This window comes from Coccinella septempunctata, chromosome 1 (genome assembly GCF_907165205.1).
Source record: "Coccinella septempunctata chromosome 1, icCocSept1.1, whole genome shotgun sequence".
Taxonomy (NCBI): Eukaryota; Metazoa; Arthropoda; class Insecta; order Coleoptera; family Coccinellidae; genus Coccinella; species Coccinella septempunctata.
The window spans coordinates 44,362,289-44,377,165 of record NC_058189.1 but is presented as its reverse complement, the minus strand read 5'-3'; the positions used below and the strand labels follow the sequence as shown (position 1 = coordinate 44,377,165).

Here is a 14,877-nt window from a genome sequence, read left to right as displayed (position 1 = left end):
TCTACACATCTGATAAAGCAAAGGAAAAAATATTCACATTGACACCCACAGACAGTCCAACTCATTCAGGAAATGGTAAATTATTTCATAAGGAGCAGAAGTGTCACTTGTCATGGTGAGGAAGGCGAGCCACTTTTTCCCCAAATGAAATATGTTATTGTTCTGCAAACGTTTTGGAATTAATAATAATCTGGATACAACTTTTGTATTAGTTTTATTATTAGAATCGTTATAATTGAGTGGAAAATGTGGCTAGTTAAGGTTGTCATCTTTACATATTGTAGCAACCGCAAGCAGAAATTCTCGATGATACTGTCAGTCAAAATATGACGTCATTATACGTTTGAAATAATTATTTATGTACCAATGATCAAAACTGTCTTTAAAAGTCGAGCTTGCAAATTGATAGCCGAGGCGCAGCCGAGGACAGCAAGCAGGCAAGACAATATAGACAGTTTTTTGTCGTGGTGCACATTAAATTTTATCGTCGACCTCACATATACCTTCATGAAAGTGAGTAGGTACTCACTCGTGTTATGTAAATCCAACCTGGACATAGTTGCCAATTCTCACTGGAGGAGATCCCTTCTTGAATATACTGAACACTGACATTCAAACCACGTACCTAATTTACTCGTAAAATTTATCCTTTTTCGTAAAGAATTTATTTGACAAGAGCAAATGAGAGTTATGGTCACAGGCACCTTTTTACCAAATTATGGTATTACCAAATTGATTATACAGGGTTAGGGTTAGTCTTTGACTCGTACAAATATCTTAAAGGAAGATTGTTGAAGTAAAAAGAAACACTTTTTTCCCATACCATTTTTTCCGATTCGGTCCTGGTAAAAAGATATAGCTAATAAATTTTCTATGATGAGCTATGCCACCCCCGGAGAAACAAACTTCCCTTCAGAATAACAAGCTAAATCTATGACACTACACGTCTATGGATTCTTCAAACAGAATTGCTTTCGGTCAAAGTAACTAATTTTCCGAATATCACAGATATTTTTTGTTTTTGTTTCTCTAAAGCGGCGCATTATACGAGAAAATATGACTAATATTTTCATTTTGAAAAACGTTCAAATATTCACTAGATAGCGTCCAACTTAGTTTAAAGATTTGGGTTCCTTGAATGTTTGTTATTTTTATGGTACGTAATGATCCGAGTAATGATCATAATGGGAAAATTGGAAGCCGTAGGTGATATCTTGTGTTCGAAGAAAAATAAATGAAAAGATATATTCTGAAATTCATTTCATTCGATAAAACCGTTTGTGCGATAGAATTAAAAAAAAACATTTTTTTATGGTTTTTCAACAGCCTGGATCTTTTAAACCGAGCAGATTCGGAAAAAAATGGTAAAGGAAAAAATTGACCTCAAGAATCTATCTGTCTATTGAAATATTTGTACGATTCAACGAATCACCCTGTATATACTACTATATTTCAGTAATGATTCGTTTTGTTGTGCATCTTATTTATTTCGTTATTAATATTTATATTTTGCTGATGATAATTTTCGCTTACATCTGATTTTTTATGATTTATCAGTCGTGAGATGACTTCTGATTCTGTATCATCATACATCATATGGCTAATGAACATAACCCTCAGCAGTTGATGCCGTCGAAGGAAATAAAAAATATATGAAAAATGCATAGAAAACAACTTGTCTTGGAACTTCAATGTGCTGAGTTCATTGAAATCAACCCTTAATTGGTTAGTTACTTTGGAAATAACAGCTCAACAACTATGAAGCTTTTCCAAAATAAATTTTCATTTATTTAATGAATCTCTTTAGAACACAAGATATCACCCACATCTTCCAGTTCTCTCATTATGTCCATTACGTACCATAACAATACCAAAAATTCAAGGAACCCAACTCTTAAAACTGAAATTATTCTTCATATTTTCCCGTTTAATGCGACGTTTTCGAGTAATTTGATAAAAAATATGAATAAAAAATATCTGTGAAATCAGAGAAATTGGGTACTTTGACCGAATGCAACTCTTTTTGAAAGATCAACAGATGTGTAGTGTCACAGATTTAGCTAGTTATTCTGAGGGTAATTCTATTTTTACAAGGGTGGCACAGCTCATTATGAAAACTTAAAATGGCTATACAGGACCGAATCGAAAAAAAAATGGTGTAGTGGTGTAGGAAAAAAGTGTTTCTTTCGACCTCAAGAATCTACTGTTAAAATATTTTTACGAGTCGAAGACTGAAGACTCACCCTCCATAAATACATAGAAATATAGGACTAACCAGGGATAATGAGAAATGGTTCCTCAAGCTAGTTCAACCACCATTGATAAATGATGAAAATCGACCTGCAAAGTTTGGAATAATTCATAGCAGAATCAGCTAGCTTCACGATAAGTTGAAGGAGCTTCACGTAGAGCTGATGGATCTTTACGAAACTCCACTTTTAGCTGAATCAGATCAACTTTGAGGTACAGGAGTCTGCAACTTATCTAACAATCAGAGAATCAACAATGTAAGAATAGAAGGGTGACAAATTATAGCCTCCAATTATGACCAATGTGGCTATACAAGGGCTTGGCAAACGCTGTTGCCTCAGCTCTACACCTACAGCGAAAATACGAGATTAGGACATGAAACTTAGTGATTTCAAGAGAATGATCTGGTAAAATTTATGCTACAAATAATGGAGCGACAGAGTGTTACCAATAGGGAAGACAAATACAAATTACCTATGTTAAAATTAGAACACTTCTTGAAGTTGAGACGATCATACAACTGAGAAGAGTTCTAATTGACAGGAGTTATGTGTGAAGGAGGACATTCTGCCCCTGCCCTTTATATTCCATATACCAGGAAATGCACTTCGAAGAGGTCAGATGTGTCAGTTCTCAAGGCATATTCCGATTTGTCTCGCATATATCGCATATAAACGAGTAATAGCGCATTTGTGGATTTATCGAAAATTTCTTGTGATTTTCAGTTTAACGGTACATATGTTGTTACGACCTCTTAACGAAAGAAGTTTGTCGACCCTATTAGTCAGAACTTGCCAGAGGCGTCTTCGATTAACCATGCGGTAGTATGCGATATCGCGAAATATTCAAGCTGTGCTGGCCAATGGCACTCGTATCTTCCGAGGAGAAGCAATTTGTTTTTTTTCCGGGTGGAGGGATACGCAATCAACTGGTTCTTGAAACATTCGCGAGATCAATTAGTTGGCTTCATTTGTTATTCCTAATTATAATTTAATGATTCCGATTGTTGATATAAATAGGAATTAGTTCGAGGAATTTTTATCAGGATACTGGACAATAGAAAAAGGAATTCCATTAATTATTTCTACAGACACTGGCATAGCGTGGATTTCTCATCGGGCTTATTTTCGATTCGATTTTGTTTCTGTTTTTCGAATTAACCTCCACAACTCTGAATTGTATAAATATGATCATAAATAAAAATTAGCATAACATAGTGTAGCGACAATCTGCATGAGAGGAGAAAACAACATAAACAAATCGACAAAATTGATATCTAAATCGAAGGTTGGCGAGGATTTCTAAGAGAAATTATCACTATCACATCACGTCCGAGTTTTGAGTCTAACCTAGATAATTCGTATGTGTCGAATCATCTCGATCAGACAATGGTTCATCGTGATAGCCTTAATATGGATCTGAATTGAACAAATAAACGCTCAGAGGAGTGTGTTGAAATTGAAAATTGATGTATGTTGAGTTAGTATCCACGTTACTTTACGCATTGTAACGGGCAACAATGAGTCTCCGCGTAATATAATATCTGATGTTGAGATCGCATGTGGTAATTTGTCTCTCTGTGTTTGTTATGAGGTATACTGATTAAAAAAAAAATATCAGAAAAAATATTTGCATACCTACAATCCCGAAAATTACGAAGGTTAACTCGATGAAATTTAATGCGAAAATCGAGTGGTATTCAACCACGAATCGCCCTTTATTTGGTATTAAATCCACACCTAAGTCTAGTTGAAATAGTTTAACATTTTTATTTTCTTATGAATGACATAACAGCAAGCTGGTGTGCCAAGAAGGTTTAATACTGCTATTGCAGATGATTAACTGAGGAAGACTTTGCAGATTGTAGTTTTCCTATGATTTTATTCTCTCAATACCGAACCTAATTGCACAATTTGTTTTTTTACTAGGTACACAAGAAGTTGGATTGCAATATATCAAGAAAAAACGAATCTGGCTGGTTTTTCCTTCAGAGAAATAGCTCCAAGGATACACAGAAGTGTGAATACGCTAGTGGATTGTTGTTGGCTGTAGGTACACGAAGAGCTACAAGACAACAATTCTTGTCTTGACGACAAACTTCTTCTTTTGTCTTAGGAAAAAGTCAAGATTAAAAAAAAATCTTGTCTTGATGTTTTCTTGACATACCAAATCTTGTCTTGACTCAAGAAATTTCAAGATCTTGTTAAAACTATATGGCGATTTCAAGGCGAACTTTTCATTCCGCTTCGTGCTAATACGACAATCAGGTGGTTCCCCGATATTTATTTGATTTCCGACGAACTCAAAATGACGTAGCGCAGTTGCACTATTTAACTCCTTTGTTATTTTAGAAAATATAGAAAGAAGACTCAATATGAGATCGAAAATACTCGGCTCCCTTTCTCTACACGCCACGCCACACAAGTGCGCATTGGTGTAACTATCATATAATCAGGCAGTGCAATTTAAATAATAACAACGTTTTGGCAGAAAAGATAAAGTTATTTAAAATTATCTTCTTTCATCACCTATTACTATTATCTATAATCCATACGCCACTGATAACGGACTCAGTCAATTGAACTTGACTTTTCCACCTTCTACCTCATCCCAATTCTAATCGTCTTTGAACTGAATTTCAACTTCTTTCTATACCCACTGTTCATTATCACAAAGTAATAGACTTTTTTACCTTGAGTGACATTTACTTTACAGTAAACAGAAAGTCTGCTGAGCCATTCGGCTCTGATTCTGACTAAGAATATTCACAAATAAGCAAAAAGGGAACCGTAAGATTCAGTAAAAATATAAAATGATCAGTTAAACAAAAGTGACTTCGACTAATGCGAGTGAAAATGGTAAATCTGAACGGAAACGTGAAAGCAGCAGTAAAAGGAAAAAACAGCAGCATTCACCAATGCAAGATAGTGGTAGGTACTAGTGGCAATACTGACAGGAAAAAAATCTGAAATTTTTTCGAAATTCAGGTGGACACAAGTACCAATAGCGAAAATGATGAATGAGCCAAAATTATGCCATGTTTTCATAAACATAAAATTTATAAGTGAATGCCTGAAGTTCCAACAAGATTATCCTTAATTATTTGTAATTTACATTTTCTATCAAAAAATATGTGCAATAAATAGAAATAGGTATTTCATGTAAAAATATGTTATTTATTTAAAAAAATAAACACGTATTAGCAGATTCATGGTTAGACAAGATTTCCTGTTGTCTGGACAAGAAATCTTGTTATTGAGATAAAATTTCTTGTTTTGTCTTGAAATTTTCAAGAACTTGACAACCTATAACAATTTGGCAAATTCCATTTTCATTGATTAGTTTCATCGAATGACATTCATAATCAGTTCTTGAGATGGGTTAACGAAACCCCGAATGTTTCCATAGATACTTGGCTTCTTCAAAATTATGATACAGGATTTAGATTATTTGCATTCCCATAATTAAATGCGCAAAAAACATCAATAAATGAAGAGATATGGAATAAATGAATATTTGAGTGATTTTCAATACGATATTCAATATTTCAACTCTCTATCGAATTTCTATTCTATTCGATAAAATCCATCAAAATGCTGTGAAATATCTCCTCGGTGAAATTTTAAACAGCCTTTCTTGAAAACAATAGTTATAGGAGACCTCGCAGTATCTTCATCTTGTTGAGCGCTATTCATATAAGAACGAGTAAACGTCACAAATTTTCGGCCATCAACATCAAACTAGCTCTCAGTGATGTCGCAGAAGTCACCTCATGCATTATATCTGACGTTGAAAGTGAAAGAGCGCTCAATAGTGAACCGTATAAGATGTTTTCTTCGTTGACATTGAAGTTCTCCATCCATCAGCATGTAGAATAAGAACAAAGAAATAATAATGATACACTGGTTTGTTCTATTTTTTATTCAAAGATCGATTTCGGCAATTATACCAAAACTTTTCGTAACAATCGTAACGCCAGACGTATTCTATATAAAGGGCGTTGAAAAAAAAATCATTACAAGGAAGGAGAGCCCTCAATCCCAATTTTTTAACATGTATTCGTTTTATCGATGGGGTCTCATTTATGCGACAAAAATATTCAAATACAGTAAATCATAACAATATAATAAAATTTATTTGTGGGAATATTGTTTTTTGCTCAGTAGTTACTGCTTGTAAAATTGAGAAATTGTTAATTTGGTGGTTTACCCCGCATATAGGCTAGGCCTTTGTGTGAATGCTTATTATTTGTAGAGTGTATAATATAATTTCTGCAAATATATTTATTATTATTATATCATATGAATCGATTTTTTATTTCATTTTATTTTGAAAATGACATTTTTTTTTTATATCTGAACATGTAGATCTGAGTGTAGATCACAGAAGCACAAATCTGTGTCGCAGCAATTTCTTAATATAACTATAAAATGTTAGTGAGAATTTCAAAGATTGGAAGGTTACGAATGTTTACACCAACATCAATCTAAGTCCGAGTCTAACTCTTTGTAAAGAATCAATGGAATTGAAACAAATAATAAAGGCTGTAAAAATATCACATTGTTGAAGACAAAATTATACCTTCACATACTTAATTCCACTGTATTCTCAGGGATTCAGGAGAAAAAAATCTATTCTAATTAAGACAATGGCACAAACTCACCAAAATGACATCACAGTGGGGATTAGAACTGAATACATAAAAATATTATGTCGGGTGAGTCAGTAAAGTTTCAATTTCTTATCGGAACAAACAACGATGTAGTAGAAACTCCGTGAGCGACTGACTTCGCGATCGGAAGAAGTACACTCGAACAATCTTATCAACATAATACTAAATAATCCATATTAGCACGCTAAAATGTAAACAAATTGAAAATTCACGCACACTTGGGATAAATACAATTAAACGACTCCTGTTCAGATTGATACCGTCTCGATAAAATTTTATTTGCCATTTTATGGTTCCACGGAAGAAAGCCCATTGTGAACGGTTGAAATGCAATGAATATTATTTATAATGGGAGATTAACGTCAAGATTATCGTGCAGAAATAAATCCCTGTTTTCTTCCGTGGTTATTAAATGTATCGAAGAGAGTGTGAATATAAGCAGTTATGGCCTGCTTAAACTTAACGTAGTACGAAAATTGACCATAAAGAAGAGGGCGATATCAACTGGTTCCGTTGAAAATTTCACGCATGAACTATATACATACCGATCAACTCTCAATACGTTATTCAATAACTGACGAACCGATCGAATATTCCAATATCTTTTGTGCATCATTTGAAAATAAATGTTTACAACGTCGAGAATGAAGACAGATTTTTTAACTACTATTGAAGAAATAAAATAAGCAAAGTGTAATATATTCAATATAGAAAATATCTTCGCGCATCTCCCCTCCCTAAATATAATTTACTGTAGGGAAAATCATAATCCAGTTTTAAAATCTGCACTAGTCAATGTACATATGCGAATGAAAATATATGTATCTGCTTAAGGTACTTTTCTTTCCTGTACTAATCCGGCACGCAAATTAAAAAGTGCTAAAAGACACTCCACAAAGAGAGTCAACTTTCTTTCAGACAGAATTATTTGCAATCGTAGGATGTGTGGAAATTAACTTAGAAACTATAAGAAATGCAACATAGCGATACTCGATCTACGAAAAGCACCAACCTCTTATGTAATTTTAAGATGCTGTGGAAATGCCGAAGAAAACTCATTAACATTAGGTGATATTGAAGAAGGTCTGTGTAGTTCGGGTTTTCAATCACTCGCGAATAAAAAGGAATGAGGCTTACATACTTGTTAGGAAAAGAGCAGAAACTCCCCTTTCATTGGTGCACCTCACGGGTTTTCACACCAGCAGATCGTACTAACAACAGAAGTGGAACACGAACAGGATGGAAAAAAAAACAGCGGCTCACCCATAACCGTGATAGAGGAGAATGTACCTACAAGAAAAAGTAACAAGAGAAGGAAAAAACCGAGAGAGAAACCTTTTGTCCGCATCTTCTCTTGGTTGTACTGCTATACAAAATCTACAATTCAGAGCGCCAATGGCATTGGAAGGGCTTGTACTTTCCAGGTCGTAGGTCTGAAACTTTTTATTTGAGCTTCTTGGTGAATGAGCATTTGAGAAAAAAGGGGTGTGCAAATTTACCGATTTTCGAAGGTCGAAGAATATTCTGTCAAGCTATTTGTTAGTTTAACAAATTACAATCATAAGAAAGTGAGCTTATAAAGAAGCATATCCCTTTATTCTCAGTTCTGTTCCTATTTTTTTTCGTTAAATGGAGTTGAGTCATTTGAAACTGTAGGTGTTTCAAACCATAAAATTGAATCATATATACGTAAATACTGTATCAAAATGTTAATTGAAGTTTCATGATGGGTCGGAAAGAGTAAATTTCCATTCATCTTTATAATGAAAAAAAGATGTATGATTAACACTTAAAGAGTAATTTGAGAAAGATAATTATGCTAATGAGGTCAGAAGGTTGAAATATTTTATTCGGTAGTATTGAACAAAATGTTTTGCGTCGTAGTGAGCGTAGTGATTCATGAAACCTGCAATTTTGATTCAAATTAACTTATCTCTGGTAGTATTTTGGTTAAATTTCCACACTCCCGAAATTTCAGATAGGTTGCTTTTTTTCGTCACTAAAAATTTAGAATCCCCCAACAGAATTCAATATATGTAACTTCATAAAGTTCATACCATAATAATATTCAGACTGTATTGAAATACATATTGTAATTCTTTGAAAATAGTTCCATACAGAAATTTGTTAAACTTCTGTATAAGAAGTTTCTGGTTTTTCAAATGGGAACTTTCAATCTATATATCATATTCTGAATTACAGATTACAGAAACAAGTATCTTGTTCATGTACTGAATTGTTTAAATTTTTAATACTTAGATTATTTTCTGGATTGCGAATTGAGTATTTTTTCAGTTCAAGTACTTTTATAGTTTATTTTTGTAAATTTTATTTATATGATTGAAACTACAGATATTATTAAAGATCTTTTCTCTTTTCTGACCAGGTATCAAGCACCGTCATTATTTTCAAGGCTTGCTTCGATTTCCATAATTCTTGAAGCGAGTATAAAGTATTGTCCTTCATTCGTTCAAAAGATTCATACTTTATCCTAACCCTATATTTAAATTAGATTGGAAGAGATCACTTTTATTCCACCATTATTTCTCAGATAATTAGTTGCAGAAAAATAAATATTTCAGTAGAGAGTATATTTATTTTTATTTGTTGAAACCGCAGACCAAATGATAATATTATTAAGTCAATGCTTGTTGAAACCTTGGAACATAGATGTATTTATGTTCTAAGGTTGAAATATGGTAATATTTGACAGTAGAATGCATTGCAATTACGCCAATATAATGTTTACGTAAGAATGATAGCTTGCTTTTTGCTTTTATCATGAAAGAGCACTTGTAAAAGTCAATTTTGCAACCCTCGATTGAACAAACGTCTCGCCGGTCAAACCGTCTTTACGGTACTAGTTCCGAGAGGGCTATATATGAAATCCTAGAAGAATAATAATGAAGTATGTTATTCATAAAATGTAGATAATTATACAGAATTACACAATGAAGTCGCAGAGTTGCATTTTTCGTGCCCTATGCTTCGCAGGCTATTCTTCCACTTAATCGAATGGACTAAACATCCATTTTATCTTTCTATATACAAAACAATTGTTATGAATTACAACCCTCCTCCAAATAAATGCCATGTCGTAAATTTTTTAACTCGTATTAAATTGTACGGACAACACGAAATATGTTATTTTCTTAATGGACTTAATAACTGGCTATCGAAATGGACCATCGATGATGATATTTTACGTTGTCCCCAACATGTTATTCCCGTAATCGTGCGTTGCCTTTGGGTGCTGAATATCGGATCATCTTCTGAAGCATTAAAACGGAATACATATTTGGATTCGTATACCTTTCAGATCATTGATGGATCTCGAAGTCGAGTCGAAATTTTTCATGAAATTGTTCGATGTGATTTAACTATGTGGAAAGAGTAACTTTATTCGCCAATAATAAGTAGAACATGGGTAGAATAAGAATGAGAAGGGGAACAATTTAACAGAAGGGAAAAATGATACTCTCATATAAAATGACTAATAATCTTTTCAACACCCAGTTGCACAAATATTGGTCAACGCTGTAGTATGATTCGAAAGAAGAGATCCGAGAAGATATCGCACATCACTTGATGTATAGGTCAAAAACTTCATCACCCTGTATTTCGAAAAAAAGGCGATATTTTAGAGCAAAATATCAGGTGTCAGCGCTGTTCCACATTAGACTGTTTCTTTAATTGAACAGCTAGTAGTGATGTACAGGGTGGGCAAATTTCGATGTTTGAGCACTACAGCTTTTGAACCAGAACCAAAATCTGATACCCCATTCTTGATCTCTTTTTCTGACAAACTTACAATGGTAGTAGTCATTTTTGGCCACTTTCTTTTGTTTTCGAGTTATAAGCAAAAATTGGAAAAATGGCGATATCGAAATAAATTTATATCTCCGCTAATACTGATGATAGGGCTCTGAAATTATGAAATTATACAGGCACTCTTTTGCGTAGAATCCAGTGGCGTGCTCGCCTTTTTAGCAGGATTACGAAGCTATGACCCAAAGTTATGTTTTTTTAAATGGGAACACTAGTTCTCTGTGCAATTTTTTGAAAGCTTAATTTTTACTGATTTCAAAAATATATAACATCATATAGTTTGTATCAATATAAATAATAGAAAATGGACAAAAACCTTTTTTTCCCAATATTTCTATGGTTTCAACTTTTGACGAGCACAGAAAAATAGAGCTTCCTATAACAAGAGCAGTCTAATTCCGGAAATGTCATTCTTTTTATGCTTTTCGCCAATTTTCACAGAATTTGAATTAAGAAATATTTCATAAATTTTTATAATAATGAAAGGACTAATAGAAGGAGACAGTGGTAATGATACGATGCTATATTTTTCTATGTTCATCAAAAGTTGAAACCATACAAATATTGAGAAAAAAGGTTTTCAACCATTTCCTATTATTTAAATTGATACAAACCATATGATGATATATATTTTTGAAATCAGTAAAAATTGAGCTTTCAAAAAATTGCACAGAAATCTAGTGTTCCCATTCAATAAAACATAACTTTGGGCCATAGCTTCGTAATTAAAAATAATGCTAAAAAGAAGAGCACGCCACTGGATTCTACATTAAAAAGTGCTTGTATAATGTTTTAATTTCAGAGCTCTATCTCATCAGTATTAGCGGAGATATAAATTTATTTCGATATTGCCATTTTTCCAATTTTTGCTCATAACTCGAAAACAAAAGATAGTGACCAAAAATGACTACTACTATTATTAGTTTCTCAGGAAAAGAGAACACGAATGGGGTATCAGATTTTGTCTATCTCCTCTGGTTTAAAAGCTGTAGTGCTAAGACATCGAAAGGGTGCCCACCCTGTAGAAATAGATATTTCATCATCAACGTTGAAAATCCATAAGATATATAATTTGCTGTAACATTTCACAAACGATTTTATCGAAAGAATTGATTTTCGGAATATACTTTTTCATTGGTATGATTGGGGGTACGATACTTTGGACGAACGCAACTCGCCGGTTTAAAAGATCTACAGAATAATCTTAAAACATAACATGTTTTAGAGGTGTATATAAAGTGACATAGAGTCAGCTTGTTATTTGTTGTCATTATACTGTTCTGTGTATATTATCTACTTGAGATCGATTGAACTTTCAGAAAAAATATTATATTATTTATTTATTCGAATGAAAAAGAAAGGTCAAATGTGTTATGTTTGAACCTGGTTACTCTTGTACGCAATGAAATAAACAACGATAATAAATGATGAAAATCAGAACTCAGATGGGTGGTTGAAAGCTGAATTCGTTATTAATATCGAAATAAATAGAAGTCAAGAGAACAATATTCAATTATCGCCAACAAAATTGTGGTAACTCATTTGTTGTATTCTGATTACTATCAACAAATTGAATGGAAAAGTGAGTTTGTTTTCCTAATGTAGTAGCTTACTTCCAAGCGCTTAACATGGCATATTCAATGAAATGAAAAATTTCAGTGTCAGATTTCCAGGGCAGGCAAAGCATAAAATGTCCTAATATTTTTATCTAGGCCGAATCGGAAAAGAGTATTTCTTTTGACCTCAAGAATCTTCTGTTGAAATATGTATAAAAAGTCAAACACTCACCCTGTATATGAAAAGAAACAAGAGAAGGCCATATGGCATTCATTTTGAGTCCAAAAATGAAAAATTAAACAGATTCGAATCAACAGACTCCGTGTATCAGAGAATAATGTAAAAAAACTCACACGTTGAAAGCAAAAGATGTGAATACAATTTTCAAAGAGTAAGTACTTAGGTAAAGAAGTATGATCCATTGATACTACTCCTTTCGAGTAAGATCAACAAGTCAAGCATGGATGTGTTCGGATTCAGTTTTGATTTAGAATAACAAACTATGTAGGTACTGATAATCCAATTGCTCGTCTATTAGGTGGAGAAGGTAGCATCACATGCGAAGAACAAGTCAGTACAAAAATGAGAATTATTTATTGCTAACAATTGAACGTTTTCGAACATTTTGCGTATTGAAATGATTTTTCTGTGGTTGAACCACCAAAGCAGATGTAATGTATTTCTGTGATTGATACACGTGAATGAATGAAGTATATGGTTAATGGTCGACCAAAAGTGCCTTGCAAAAATAAAATCATTTCTCAACGAACACTTCCAAACGAGAAAAAATAAGGAAATTGTTTTGCCTGGAAATCAAGCAGCTTTGAGTTAGATGAGTACCTGGATGGGTGACTGTTCTGGTCGTGAATTTGGACAATCGAGCGAAAGCTGACTTCACGCCAATTCTTCTCATTATTAACAATGAAGTTATTAGCGCATCAACTATAAATATAGTTTCAAGAATAGATTTGACAACTTACGGACCTCGAGAAATTATGTTTCTGATTAGTTTTTATTTGATTTGGCATTGTTTTGTTTTGAAATATGTTTTTTTAGGTTTGTCAGTTCCATAGGAATTATAATATACATACATACGAGTAAGTATAGATATATACATACATATTATGATTTCTATGGCCCTTTCGGCGAAAGGTGAATATGAAATCGCTCACTGTTTATTTTTATTCTTGAATTTCGATTCATAATAAACCTTTACTCACCTCATTTGATCAATTATTTATGAATTCCATAAATCCCGATGAACACTATCGGAATATAACACTTCGCACAAAAGAAACAGATATTCAAGTTCAAGAGCACCACTGAAACGAAATCCATCCAGGCAGATATATCTAAAACACTTTATAGAAGAGAACTCCTCCAATTGTTACATACAGTCGATATTTGATAAAAAAAACTATAAAAGTCAGCTCGTGTTTATCGCAGCCACACAACGATTACTTTTACATTTCCACATATTTTTCCCCATAGTCACGAAAGCTCACGTTTCTACTGATCATCGTGAAAATCTATCACCTTGAGTCGGTCGTCATTTCACTGGAAATAGCAATAATCCAGAGTGCCATTTCAGTAGTAGTTCATATAAATTTAACGAGTTGTTTTTTCATTTCGGTTTATGGGGATTGGTGAATGAAAATGATATAATTCGACGACGTAGCGTGTAATTAAAACGCGGAGATGATGTTCATAGAATGAGATGTAGTAAGATACTGAATTCAAACGAGATCGAGTAACTGGTTATGGGAGACTCAGCTGACTGCCGTTAGTTCTAAACTCCTCTTCGGCGTCCACCTTATTTCTTCCAATTCCTGCATCTGATAGTGAAAGTGAGTTACTATGGTCACAAGAAATATTATAGGAGATCTTATGAATAAATTTAATGGATTCAGAAGATTCACTGTTAAATACGTTAAAATAATGCTAATACAGGGTGTTCACTGAAGATGGGGCAAAGATTCCTTGTATAGAAGTATGCAATAAGAATATTTGAGTCCTGTTCTGGATTCACGTAAATCAGTTTTCAAAGATTTCAGAATTAGCCCATAGTTGAAAAGTGAAATTTAGTCTAAAGCCTTCTAGTTGGAAGGAAATTCGAGCTTTACTCGAGCGTGTCAGATTAATATAAGGAAACTTTGAAGAACTTCTATCAAAATTAGACCTGTATATAGGAGGAGCGTGATATATGTGGTTAATTTCATATTGAAAAGTATCGGTACATTAATCTGACAATTTAAACGTAACCAAAATGAGTGGTAGGGCGCCAATAAGCAAAAAAAAACTTCACGTGTAAATTCTCGTGCGCGGTGGCTTTTCTACTCATATTGAAGCTAACGATTCAAGAATATCGGAAAAAATATAATCTGACAGTTTCAACAAGCCGGAACATAAAAAAATGGCCATAAAGTCGACAAGAATAAGCTTTTTCGAATTATCACCTCTCCTGGGCTTCAAATCGTTTTCGTTTCCATAATAAAAGTTATAGAACATAATATTTTCTACAAATTTCAACCGAAGAAATTTTTTATACGTCCACACGTTTTCGAGATACA

General features: G+C 33.4%; 1 protein-coding gene across 2 annotated transcripts in view; it reads right to left on the bottom strand.

Moving 5' to 3' along the window:
* The window catches only part of LOC123322991 (protein Shroom), a 280,868-nt gene that overhangs the window by 87,318 nt on the left and 178,673 nt on the right, over positions 1-14,877 (bottom strand). Inside the window, exon 1 of one of the 2 annotated variants that reach the window (XM_044911144.1) lies at positions 6,914-7,410. The exons of the other annotated variant lie outside the window; for it this stretch is intronic. The gene's annotated coding sequence lies outside the window, so the exon portion shown is untranslated. Of the gene's footprint in view, positions 1-6,913; positions 7,411-14,877 lie in introns of those variants that run through there. 2 annotated transcript variants of the gene reach the window in all.